This window comes from Phascolarctos cinereus, unplaced genomic scaffold (assembly GCF_003287225.1).
Source record: "Phascolarctos cinereus isolate Bilbo 61053 unplaced genomic scaffold, phaCin_HiC Scaffold_2;HRSCAF=192, whole genome shotgun sequence".
Taxonomy (NCBI): Eukaryota; Metazoa; Chordata; class Mammalia; order Diprotodontia; family Phascolarctidae; genus Phascolarctos; species Phascolarctos cinereus.
In genome coordinates this window covers 214,068,978-214,080,123 of record NW_027555625.1, presented here as the reverse complement: position 1 = coordinate 214,080,123, position 11,146 = coordinate 214,068,978, and the positions used below count along the sequence as shown (strand labels likewise).

At 39.4% G+C, this 11,146-nt stretch overlaps 1 pseudogene; it reads right to left on the bottom strand.

Annotated features, from left to right (window-relative positions):
- Window positions 1–7,371: 7,371 nt before the first annotated feature.
- On the bottom strand, window positions 7,372–8,260 carry LOC110198175 (small ribosomal subunit protein uS2 pseudogene; annotated as a pseudogene).
- Window positions 8,261–11,146: the final 2,886 nt, after the last annotated feature.

Genomic DNA, 11,146 nt, shown 5'->3' with positions numbered 1-11,146 from the left:
GCACCATTGGTTGAACTAGTCCAGCCATTCTGGAAAACAATTTGGAACCAACCCCCAAAAGTTACCAAACTGTGCCTTCTTTTTGATCCTACTAGGCCTATATCCCAAAGAAATTAAAAGAATCTCCGTATGCAAAATGTTTATAGCAGCTTTTTTTTTTCATAATAACCAAAAGCTAGAAAATAAGAGGCTAGCTTCCTATTGTAGAATGGCTAAACAAGTTGTTATATGAATGTAATATAATATTATCATGCCATTGGAAATGAAGAAATGGACAGTTTTAGAAGACTTATGAACTGATGCATAGTGAAGTTAGAACTAGGAGAATAATTTACATAATTATGTCATTACTGAGAAAATCAACTATGAAAGATTTTAAAACTTTAATCAGTGCAATCATAAACCAGGTTTCCAGAAGACTGAAGATAAAATATGCCAGTCACCTCCTGTTAGAGAGGTAATGAACTTAAAATGCAGAGACATACCATTATAGGCATAGCTAAAGTAGAAATTTGTTTTAGACTATGTAGCTATGTATAGACGGATTTATTTTTTGTTTGTTTTTGTTTTTAATTTGCTTAATAGGATGAGGTAGAGTAGTAGAAGGGACAGATTAATACAAAACTTGTTACTTGAAAAGTGAAATAATAAACTATATTGGTTAAAAAATTTTTCTGTTAGCAGAGAGTCAGGGAATTATGAAAGCAAAATATTATATACATTGTCAGATAGACATTGCAGGAATTGTTTTGCTTAACTGCTTTTCTTTGGTATAAAATAGGGTTCACTTTTGAGTAGGGATTATAGGAAGATATATACAGAAATGACTGTGGCATAAAAATAAAAGACTCCAATAACATTTGTTCAAAACCAAATAAAATGCATTAAAAGGGAAAAAAGAAAGAAAGCATTCTACAAGATTCCCTTTACAAGAGAAATATAGTTCTAATAACTAAACCGGGGAAGAACAAAGCACAGAAAAAGAACAGGCAATATCATGGGTGAATATTGATTCAGAAATTTTAAACAAAATCCTGTCAAGCAGACTATAGTAATTTATCATTCATGATGATTATGGCCATTATGAAATCATCCATTATAACCAAGTTGGATTTATATCAAGGATTCAAGGATGGTTCAATATTAGGAAAACAATCAACAGTTGGTAGGAAGGATTCATTCACTATACCAGGACACCATGCAGTGAGATAGTTTGGGGAAGGGTCACTTTCCCTTTCTCTTTAGGCCCTATCATTCCAAAAAAATGGGCTTGCAGTTTTTGATCTTGTTTTGTTGGTCTCTTTGAGTTCTATGTGTACGGAGTGGAGTCTTGGACCCAGGAGCTGGAGCTATGAGAACTCTGGATCCTAAGATTCCTGGTCACAGGTGGCACCCAGCACAGCAAGGAAGCCCTGAGAAGCCAGAGTGCTAGTACACAAGCCCAGCAGAGCATTGGACTTGGAACTTGGTAGGACTAATGCTATGTAGGAACTGGGCTAAACTGTGAACCTAATTCCTCTCCCCTCCCCAGAGACTGTGGTAGTATAGGGAGAATTGCGTTCCTTATTTGCTGAGCTAACTGGAATAAAGAACTTTCCAGTTTTGCACTGGCCTACTATTTTACAGACCTATGGATCATGACCAAGTTTCTTAGGCAAATTCAAACACTGTTCTTCTGCAACATCGTTCCAGTTACCTAATTGCTCATCATAGACATTTAAACTGATCCAGGCCTTTAATACCTCGTTGGAATGCCTATGACTGATTTGACTCAACTCAGATGCATTTCCATAAGGTTAAGGTAGAGGGTATAACATTTTATCACTTTAGGTGGAGTGGGATAACTTGATTGATTTACTTAATTGATCCCACCCTTACACAGTAATAGTAGAAGACTTTAAAGTTCCTTTCTCAGAGCTGAACAAATCTAATGGAAAGCTAAACAAAAAGGAAAATGTAGAATTGGGAAAGCAGTAGCAATGTGGCTGGTAACAGATTGGACATGTGGGGTGAGTATGAGAGAAGAGCAAATATGACATCGAGGTTTTGAGGCTAGGTGACTGGGAAAATGGTGGTGCCTTCAATAGGAATAGGCAAGTTCAGAAGAGGGAAGGTTTGGGAGAAGAATGCAGGGAAGATGCTGTTGTAGAACTGTTTTAGTCATGTCTGACACTCTGTGACCCCATTTGGGGTTTTCTTGGCAAAGACATTGTAGTGGTTTGTCTTTTTCTTCTCGCAGGGAAGATGAGGACTTCTATTTTGGATATGTTAAATGAATGAAGAACTCCTTACTTAGCTATTTTGTGTACCTGAGTTTTCATAGATAGGATTGGTTTTACCTAAGGCAAGATAAATCTTTACAGTGTAGGATAACAGATATAAAGCTGGAAGGTACCTCCTTGACTCTCTAGTCCAACCACTTCATTGTATAGATAAGGAAACTGAGGCCAAGTGGGATTGAATTTTTTACAAGATCACACAGGGAGTAAAGTTCTATCTCACTTTTGAAAGATGCCTGATAAACTGAGGATACCTTTGGGCAAATAACACTCATGGTTGTATTATATAAATGGCAATATCAAGGGTTCATATATATCCCAGAGCAATTGAAACTTGAAAAATCAGTCATCATACTTGACAAGTATAATTAAGCTCTCCATAATCTGGCTCCCACTTATCTGTCCAGTCTTACTTCTCTTTCACATATACTCTATTCCAGTCAAATTGTGTTTCCCATATCTGGAATGCACTCCCAATTTGCTTCCACCTTATAAAATCTCTAGCTTCATTTAAGGATAAGCTCAGGTGGCACCCTTTCCTTACAAGAAGTCTTTCTTGAACCCCTTCAGTAGTAATGCTTTCTCCCTCTTGAAATTTGTTTGTATCACTGTATTTTGTATGTGTGTAGACTATTAAGTTTCTCAAAGGCAAGTATTCATTTTTTTCCTTTTATCTCTAGCACTTGGGTGGCACAATGGCTAGAACATTGGGCCTGGAGTCAGAAAGACCTGAGTTCAAATCTGTCCTCAGACACTGGCTGTGTGACCCTGGGCAAATCACTTAACTCTGTTACCTTATCTGTAAAATGAGCTGGAGAAGGACATGGCAAAACCACTCCAACATTTTGCCAAGAAAACCCCAAATGTGGTCATGAAGAGTTGAACACAACTGAAAGGACTGAACAACAATAACTTAATACATTACCTTGTATACCATAGGGATTTAATAGCTGTTGAATTGAGTTGTGTACACAGAAAGATTGCTTCCAGTTTGCAATATAAAGCTCATTTTGCTTTTCTTGTAGCACTCATCATAGTACATTTTAATAAATTTCCAAGATTTATTTTTGCTTCAGCCCTTTAGACTGGCTTTTCATCAATTTGGTCTAGTTTCCTGCTAATTTTTAGTTTTATTAATTACTGTTTTTGCCCCCCTTCCAGCCCCATTTCAACTCTTTGCACGCTTCTCACAAGGCAGCTTTCAAGCCAGCTTCCTGATTTCAGTAACATATCATTATGTAAACATAGTCATAGAATTATATAATGAATTAATTCACTTCCTTTTTGGGGCATTTGCAACCTCTCATAGTAAATTTATTTTCACTTTCATTTTGGTATTAGAGTTCAGGCTACTGAAATGCTTTGGTGTTATTAGGATTATCCAGCAGCTGAAGGAAATAACACCATACCAGAGCTTGCCAAAAGTTTTCTTTAAATTCAACTTAGTTAAAAGTAAATTACCTGTAACTTGTTAATACAAAGCAAAAAAGCATAAAATGTGATAAGGATAAACTACAGACAATTTTATTTCGAAACTGAAAACCTGATTGTGCCTCACTTGATAAATAAGAGAAAGTGCTTAATGGAACTCGAAGTCCAACTTTTTCCATTGACAAACAGAAAATTGGCATTAGTGAATGTATAAATAGGGAAAGCTAACTTGATTTTTTTTAATGAAAGTTTTGCTTATAACAGTTGGAAAAACTCTGGACAGCAAATCAGGAGACAGCTTCCAGTCACAACTTTGAAAACCAACTAACTCCATGGCTTTGGACAGGCCACTTAACATTGCTGGACTCGCTTTTCTAGTTTGCCAAATGAGTGGATGGGACTAGATGATCTCTGAGATCACAGAATGAGAGAATCACAGAATCTGAGAGTTAGAAGGGACCTTGGTAACCATCTGGTCCAATGTATACCTGAAAGGAATCTCCACTACACCATACCTGACAAGTGGTCATCCAGTCCTCTGCCTGAAGACCTTCAAGGAGAGGAAGCTGCCATCACTCAAGGTAACCCATTTCACTTTTTGGACAAGTCTAATTATTAGCAAGTTAATCAAGATATTGGGGCTAAATCTGCCTCTTTGCTATTTCTATCCACTGTTCCTCGTTTTGTCCTCTGAATGCAATCAGTCTATTCCTTTCCTATGTGACAACCCTTCAGATTCTTGAAGACAGTCTTCATGTCTCTTCCTGAGACTTCTCTTCTCCATGCTTAACAGTTCCTTCAACTGACCTCCAGATGTTATGGACTCAAGATCCTTTGCCAGTCTGGCAGCTCTGGACACTTCTCCTGCTTATCAGTGTCTTTCTTAAACTGAGGTCCCCCAGAATTGTACATAAAACTCTAGATGAGGTCTGATGAGGGCAGAAAACAGTGAGGAAGTCACTTCCCTATTCCTGGAGCTGTGTCCCTCAATGTAACCCAAGATGATATTAGCTATTTTAACTTCCATATCATATTCCTGACTCATTCTGAGCCTCCAACACTTTTTCACAATAACTGTCATCTAATCAAGCTGTTCTCATCCTGTTCTGGTGAAGGTTTTTCTCTTTGTTTGTTTGGTTTTGTACACAAGTGTAAGAATCTACACTTGTCATTATTGGATTTCATCTTCTTAGATTCATCACTGTACTTTACTCTGTCAATATCTTTTTGGATCCTATCTGATTTTGTGTCATTTGCAAATTTGGTGAGCATGCTATCTATAACTTTATCCAAATCATTGAAAAATTTTATTTTGTTTTAAGACTAGGTCTCTATTTTGTCCAAGCTGGAAGTTCAGGAGCTACTTATAGACCTGATCCCTCCACTGACTGTTATGAAAGCTTTGACTTGTTCTGTTTGCAATGTGGATTGGTTTGCCCCTCCTTAGGCAACTTCTGGGAGCTCACAATATTAATGCCAAACTTAGTACAAACACCAAACTGGCATAGTCCCCTGCAGTTTAGAACTCCTGACTTCGAGACATCCACCAGCCTCAACCACAATTGGAATTACATGACCAGATACTGATAAAAATGTTAAACAGGACAGGGCCAAGCACAGATACTCAGGGTTCTCCATTGGAGACCTCCTGTTAAGTTGACATTGAATTATTAACAACTCCTCTTTGAATCCAGCCACCCAGTTCTGAATCCATCTCATTGTATCATCGTCTAATTCATATCTGTTTTCATTTCCAGCTCTAATGCTGTAGGAATTTAACCCAAATTTCTGAGTCAGGGATTTGGAACTGGGCATTATAAAGCTATAAGTAAGCTCTCTGTGCGTTTATTTGGGTATAGGCAGAAGTTTGTTTTCGATTTCATGGTTTCAGTGACACAATGTACCATTGTAGAGCTAGAGGAGGAAAAATTATGTTATGTTTTAATTTAATTATGGCCTTAAGCCCATGCCTTATAAGGACCAGGATGAAGGAACCAGGGATGATTAGCTTAGAAAACATAAATTAGTGGGGGCTTAATAGCTGTGTTCAAATATTTGAAAGGCTGTCTTGTGGAAGAGATATTTGGCATATTCATCTTGGTCTCAGAGGAAGGAACTGGGAGAAATGAGTAGAATTAAATTTTGATTTGATATTAGGAATAACTTCTTTTAACAATTAGAGTTATCCAAAAGTGAAAGGGGCTATTTAACTGGAAGTCTTCCAGCAGAGCTCAGATGACTACTTTTAGGGTCTGTTGTGGTAAGGATTCATTTTGGGGTATGGATTGTACCAGATGGCAATTAAGGTCCCTTTCAATTCTAATATTTAGTGATTCTGTGAATTATTGCAACAAATATTAAGTAACTTCTAGATTTAAGGCATTGTTCTAGGTGTCAAGTTTCAAAAATGAAAAGCAATATATACATATATATGACCTTACATATTGCTTAATATGTGGTCAGTGACTAGGGAGAAGTTCAGTAGTGTGATGTAGCAACCAGAAAGTGTGATGTCATCTTGTACTATATTAAGAGGGGCGCACCTTCCAAGAATAGGGAGATGATATTCTCATGGCATTCTGGCCTCATCAAACCAATTGTGAGTTCAGTTCTGAGTACCAAGGCTTAAGGAGGACATTGATAAGTGGGAGAGTATCCAGATAGGGCAACCAGGACGGTAAAGGACCTTGAGTCCATAACATAGGAGGATGAGATGAAGGAACTGGGCATGTTTAGCCTGGAAAAGAGAGGACTTGGGGAACATGACAGTTGTCTTCAAGCATTTAAAGGGCTACCCTGTAGGAGAAGGGCTGCAATTGTTCTGTTGTGCTTATGAGAGCAGAACCAGGGTCAGTAGGTAGAAGTTGCAAAGAGGTCAATTTTTCCCCTAATGTCAGGAATAACTTCCTAACAATTAGAGTTTTCTAAAAGTGTAATGCGGTGATGCCAGCATCAGGCAGGGAGGGTTGTAACTGCCCCAAAGGCTCCAATGCCTGCCCTCTGCCCTCTGTGCTTTTCCTGGGACCTGTCCCAACTTGTCTATCCCAGGATCTCTGTAGGACTCTAGAGATTCCTTTGTAGATTCTGAGGTTTGCTGGGGGAGTCTAGAGGTATTTCTCTTTGTACAGTTGTGAATCTCTAAGCTATAATGGAGAGTTGAGGAAGGGGGTGGAGTAGAGGGAGGAGGGATCTGGGATCCTTGGCATCTGAGTATGCTACCATCTTTCCCAAATCTGGTAAATGTACTTTGTAAGGGGGCTTGTTGCAGTGTTAGTTGGGAAGTCCTTGTTGAGTAAAATCAAATATATCAATTGGAAAACTAATTACAGTATCTGAGTGCATGTGTGATATCACTCCATAGACCCTTGAAACCTGCTGTTAGCCAAGTTGTTCCTCCAGGAGTGAATATAAATGGATGTAAGTTTGTGGGAGGATGACAAGAAAGCTCAGTTGAATCCCAAACCACATGGTGATTCATACTATCTGTAGGAATACAATTAAAATTGGAAGGACTCAGTCTAGGGGCTTCCACCCAGTAGATTGGACTCTACTAATAGATCTCAAACACTCATCTGATTGATATCCAAGTTTTTTTTTTTTTGGTAAGAAAATGTTTATTTTCCATCAGCATTTTTCCAACAGTATTAGAAAATCTGGGGTAAAACTTAAGACCACTCTGTGGTAGTTCCTACCCACTCAGTGGCCTGAGCAGTAGGAGCCACAGACCAGTCCTCAGTAGCCAGCTGAACACTCTAGTCTTCAGTAGGGAACTGCTGAATGGGCACAGATGGCACCTGTATTCCCTCAGAGCAATCAGCCATCCCTGGTTGAGTAGCAGTGAATTCTGGGGCAGGTGTAGTCCATTCACCCTGAAACTCCTTTGTCACTGTCTTCTCAGCTGCGGCCTGCTCTTCCTTTTCAATCTCCTCTGGATCCCTGTAAAAGCAAAGATCGGGCATTACCTCCCATGGATGTTCACGGGAGATGGTACCACGCATAAGTAGGACTTCACAGGCCAGCATCCACCACATCAGATCCACCGAGTGAGCTCCCTTGTTATTCCATGGAATGGCGATGTCCACATAGTGAAGTGGGGAGTCTGTGTCGCACAATGCAATGATTGGAAGGTTAACATACAGTGCTTCAGTCAGAGGCTGGTGATCTGCCCGAGGATCAGTGACCGCTAAGAGGCAAAGGTCCCTGAAAGCTGCCTGGATCTGGCTGGTGAAAGTGCCTGGTGTGAAACGTCCAGCAGTAGGTGTGGCGCCAGTGGCAGCAGCAAATTTCAGAACAGCACGCTGGCCAGTGTTCCTGGATGAGATGACACTAACATCAGCTGGATTTTTAATGGCAACAATGGCACAGGATGCCAGCAGAAGCTTTTCCCAAGTGCTCTTCAAATTGATGATGTAGAAGCCATCACTCTTTCTTTTGTAGATATACTGTTCCATCTGGAAGTCCAAATTGGTGCCACCCAAATGGCTTCCTGCAGCAAGGAATTTGATGACATCCTCCTTTTTCATCTGCAAGATATCTAGGGCTCCAGACATGGTGAAAGGTTCCCTTTAAAGTTAGGAGGGAAACCAAAAACAATGCCATGTGGAACCTTCTTCAGGACAGTGCGGAAAGGGCCTGAGTCTTTTATCAATACCAAATATTCTGCTCTCCCCAAAGTCCCTGCCAATCTTCTAGAATTTTTGGAGGAGAGAAGAGGGCAAAGGAAGGACTTTAGTTAAGTAGGAAAAAAAAACCCCACTGATTCGCCCAGTTCTAAATCTAGAGTCCTGTGACATAACTTGTCTTCATGGCTGCCGTTAGCAGAAATCACAGGCGTCAGTAGAACCCTGGCTTACTCTGGCTGCCCAGTCTAGTTATGTAGCATACCTTAAACTAGGGCAAAGAACAGGCAGCCTCTGCCCTGCTGCCAAGAGTTATAACCCTGGTGTGCTCTTTGTAGGCCCTCCCAGTTCATAAGGGCATTGATCTTGGCTTGTCCACTTGAAAGTTGCTCTTTGTCTATCACCTCCCACCTACCCTGTACTTTTGGACAATGATACTTAGACTGACTACTTGAAACCTGCTACCTGTCTGTTCCTTGTGGTTTGTGCTGAACTCCTGGATAATTAGCTTGGGAGTGCCTACTTAGAATCCACTACCTGCCCATATGCAGTTCATGGACTTTGGACTTAGAGACTTTAGGTACTCTTCTTTACAGTGGCTAACTCCTCTTTGCCTATTTAGAACCTCAAAATCTGCCATATCCTTAAACATTCTTGGCCTTTAGAGGCCTGCCCCGTTATATTACTGTCTATACCTAATGCTTGCTTTCTTTTAACTTTTATTTTTCACAGTGTTCTTAACAATCATTAAAAACTATAAACATTTCAATATACAAAAGAAAAAGCATTATATAATAAACAGTAAACTTCCATTACATACAGTTTGGGTATTTAAAATACATGTATATATGTAACATATTTATGATCTATATCTTTTGTGTATCTGTGATATATATGCATAAATATATAAATTTATATCAACCTATATGTAAAATGTAACAAGGTAGTAACAAAATTATTCCACTTGTTTATGTCCCCTTCTGAATTGTTTTTTTCTATACATTTCTAAAACTTCCTTATTACAGACCTCTAGTATGAAGCACTCTCCTGAACTCTTCCTAGATCTTTCTGACCTTAAAGCTGACCTGGCTGCATTGGTTCAAAGATCTATCCCACGTGAAACCTAATGACATACAGTATCCAGCTTCCTTTGGGTCCTATTTCTTGCATCCACTTTCCTTTGTCTCATCTAACTCCATTCTCCACACACTGCAGACCACAAAAGTGTATTTCATAGGGTTTCTTTATGAAGGAAAAAAGAATATACAAATTCAGAAATAATATATTAAGATAAGATACCAGATGCACATATAAAACAAATATACCTAGTCTTAGTCAAAGTGGCCCTAAACTTTACAAGATCATAGATTTAGAACTAGAAGGGACCTTGGTGGTCATCTGTTCCAACTTCCTCATTTTACAAATGGAGAAACTGAGGCCTACAGAGATTAGCTTGCATAGGGTCCACAAATAACAAATAGCAAAATTGATATTTGAAACTAGGTCATCAGATTTCTTACTCAGTGCCTTTTTCTCAATGAAGTCTATCCAGTTATAATTTTCCAGGCCAACCTTGTCTCATAATGATCTTCTCTTGTTGCAGAGTACTTCCTTTTTACTCTTCTTTCAGATTTATTTCTTGAGAAAAATGACACAGAGGGAAATTATATGTTCTGCTCCCACAATGTACATATGGCAATGGGGAGTGACAGGAGTGTGCTTGTGTGTCCATATTCTACATGTGGATGAATCTGGAAAAAAAAAGGAAAAATTCTGTGGGTTTTTTTTTTTAGGCAGTTGGGGTTAAGTGACTTGCCCAGGGTCACACAGCTAGTAAGTGTCAACTGGTCTAAGGCCGCATTTGAACTCAGGTCCTCCTGATTTCAGGGCCAGTGCTCTATCCACTGCACCACCTAGGAAAAGGAAAAATTCTGAAAGCAAATATATACCATTAGGTAAGTTAAACATTTTCCATAGGAAAGGATGTATCAGAAGCTACTTATGTCAACATGAGTCAGTAGCTCAAGTTTATCTCCGTGTCTTCAACCTGACACAAAAAGAATATTCAATATGTTGGAGTCAATGACTGTTTCGTCTTACCCTGAATTTCTGAAGTGAGACTATTTAAATGGATTTGTTATTTCCATCAATGAGAGCCTTCCCTTCATTGATTTAGATTGCAAGCTGTTCAGGCCCACACACAGTCCCACAGACTTGCTGTAGAACACTCCTGCACAACCTGAGGCCTGCGGGCCTCTACATTTTTGCAGGCCGTCCAAAATCCTTTGGCATGCCTCCAAGTGGCTCTCAGGCGAGTGCAGGTTGTGCAGACTTGCCATGGAGGATTTAGCTGGTATGCTGGAGGCCTTTCTTTAGGTCTTTTTTCTATTTGGTGCATAAGGATGGAATGCTTGGGCTGCCTAGAAGTGATCCCTCACTGTTGAAGGGAGAAACAAGTGACAATTAATCAAAGGATTGGGCCTGGAATCAGGAAGACTCATATCCCTGAATTCAAATCTGGCCTCAAACACTTACTAGCTGTGTGACCCTGCATCATTTAATCCTGTTTGCCTCAGTTTCCTCATCTATAAAATGAATTGGAGAAGGAAATGTCAAACTGCTTCAGTATCTCTGCTAAGAAAACTCCAAATGGGGTCACAAAGAGTTGGACATGACTGAAATAACTGAAGAACAACAATGGGACTTTAAAGGAGGATCACAAATATCACAGTTTCTTGTAGAAGACCGTTACAATTTTTGTTTCGGAGATTTTTGTGTCGTCAAACGCCTGAGTATATTAGGGAGGATTTTCTCACG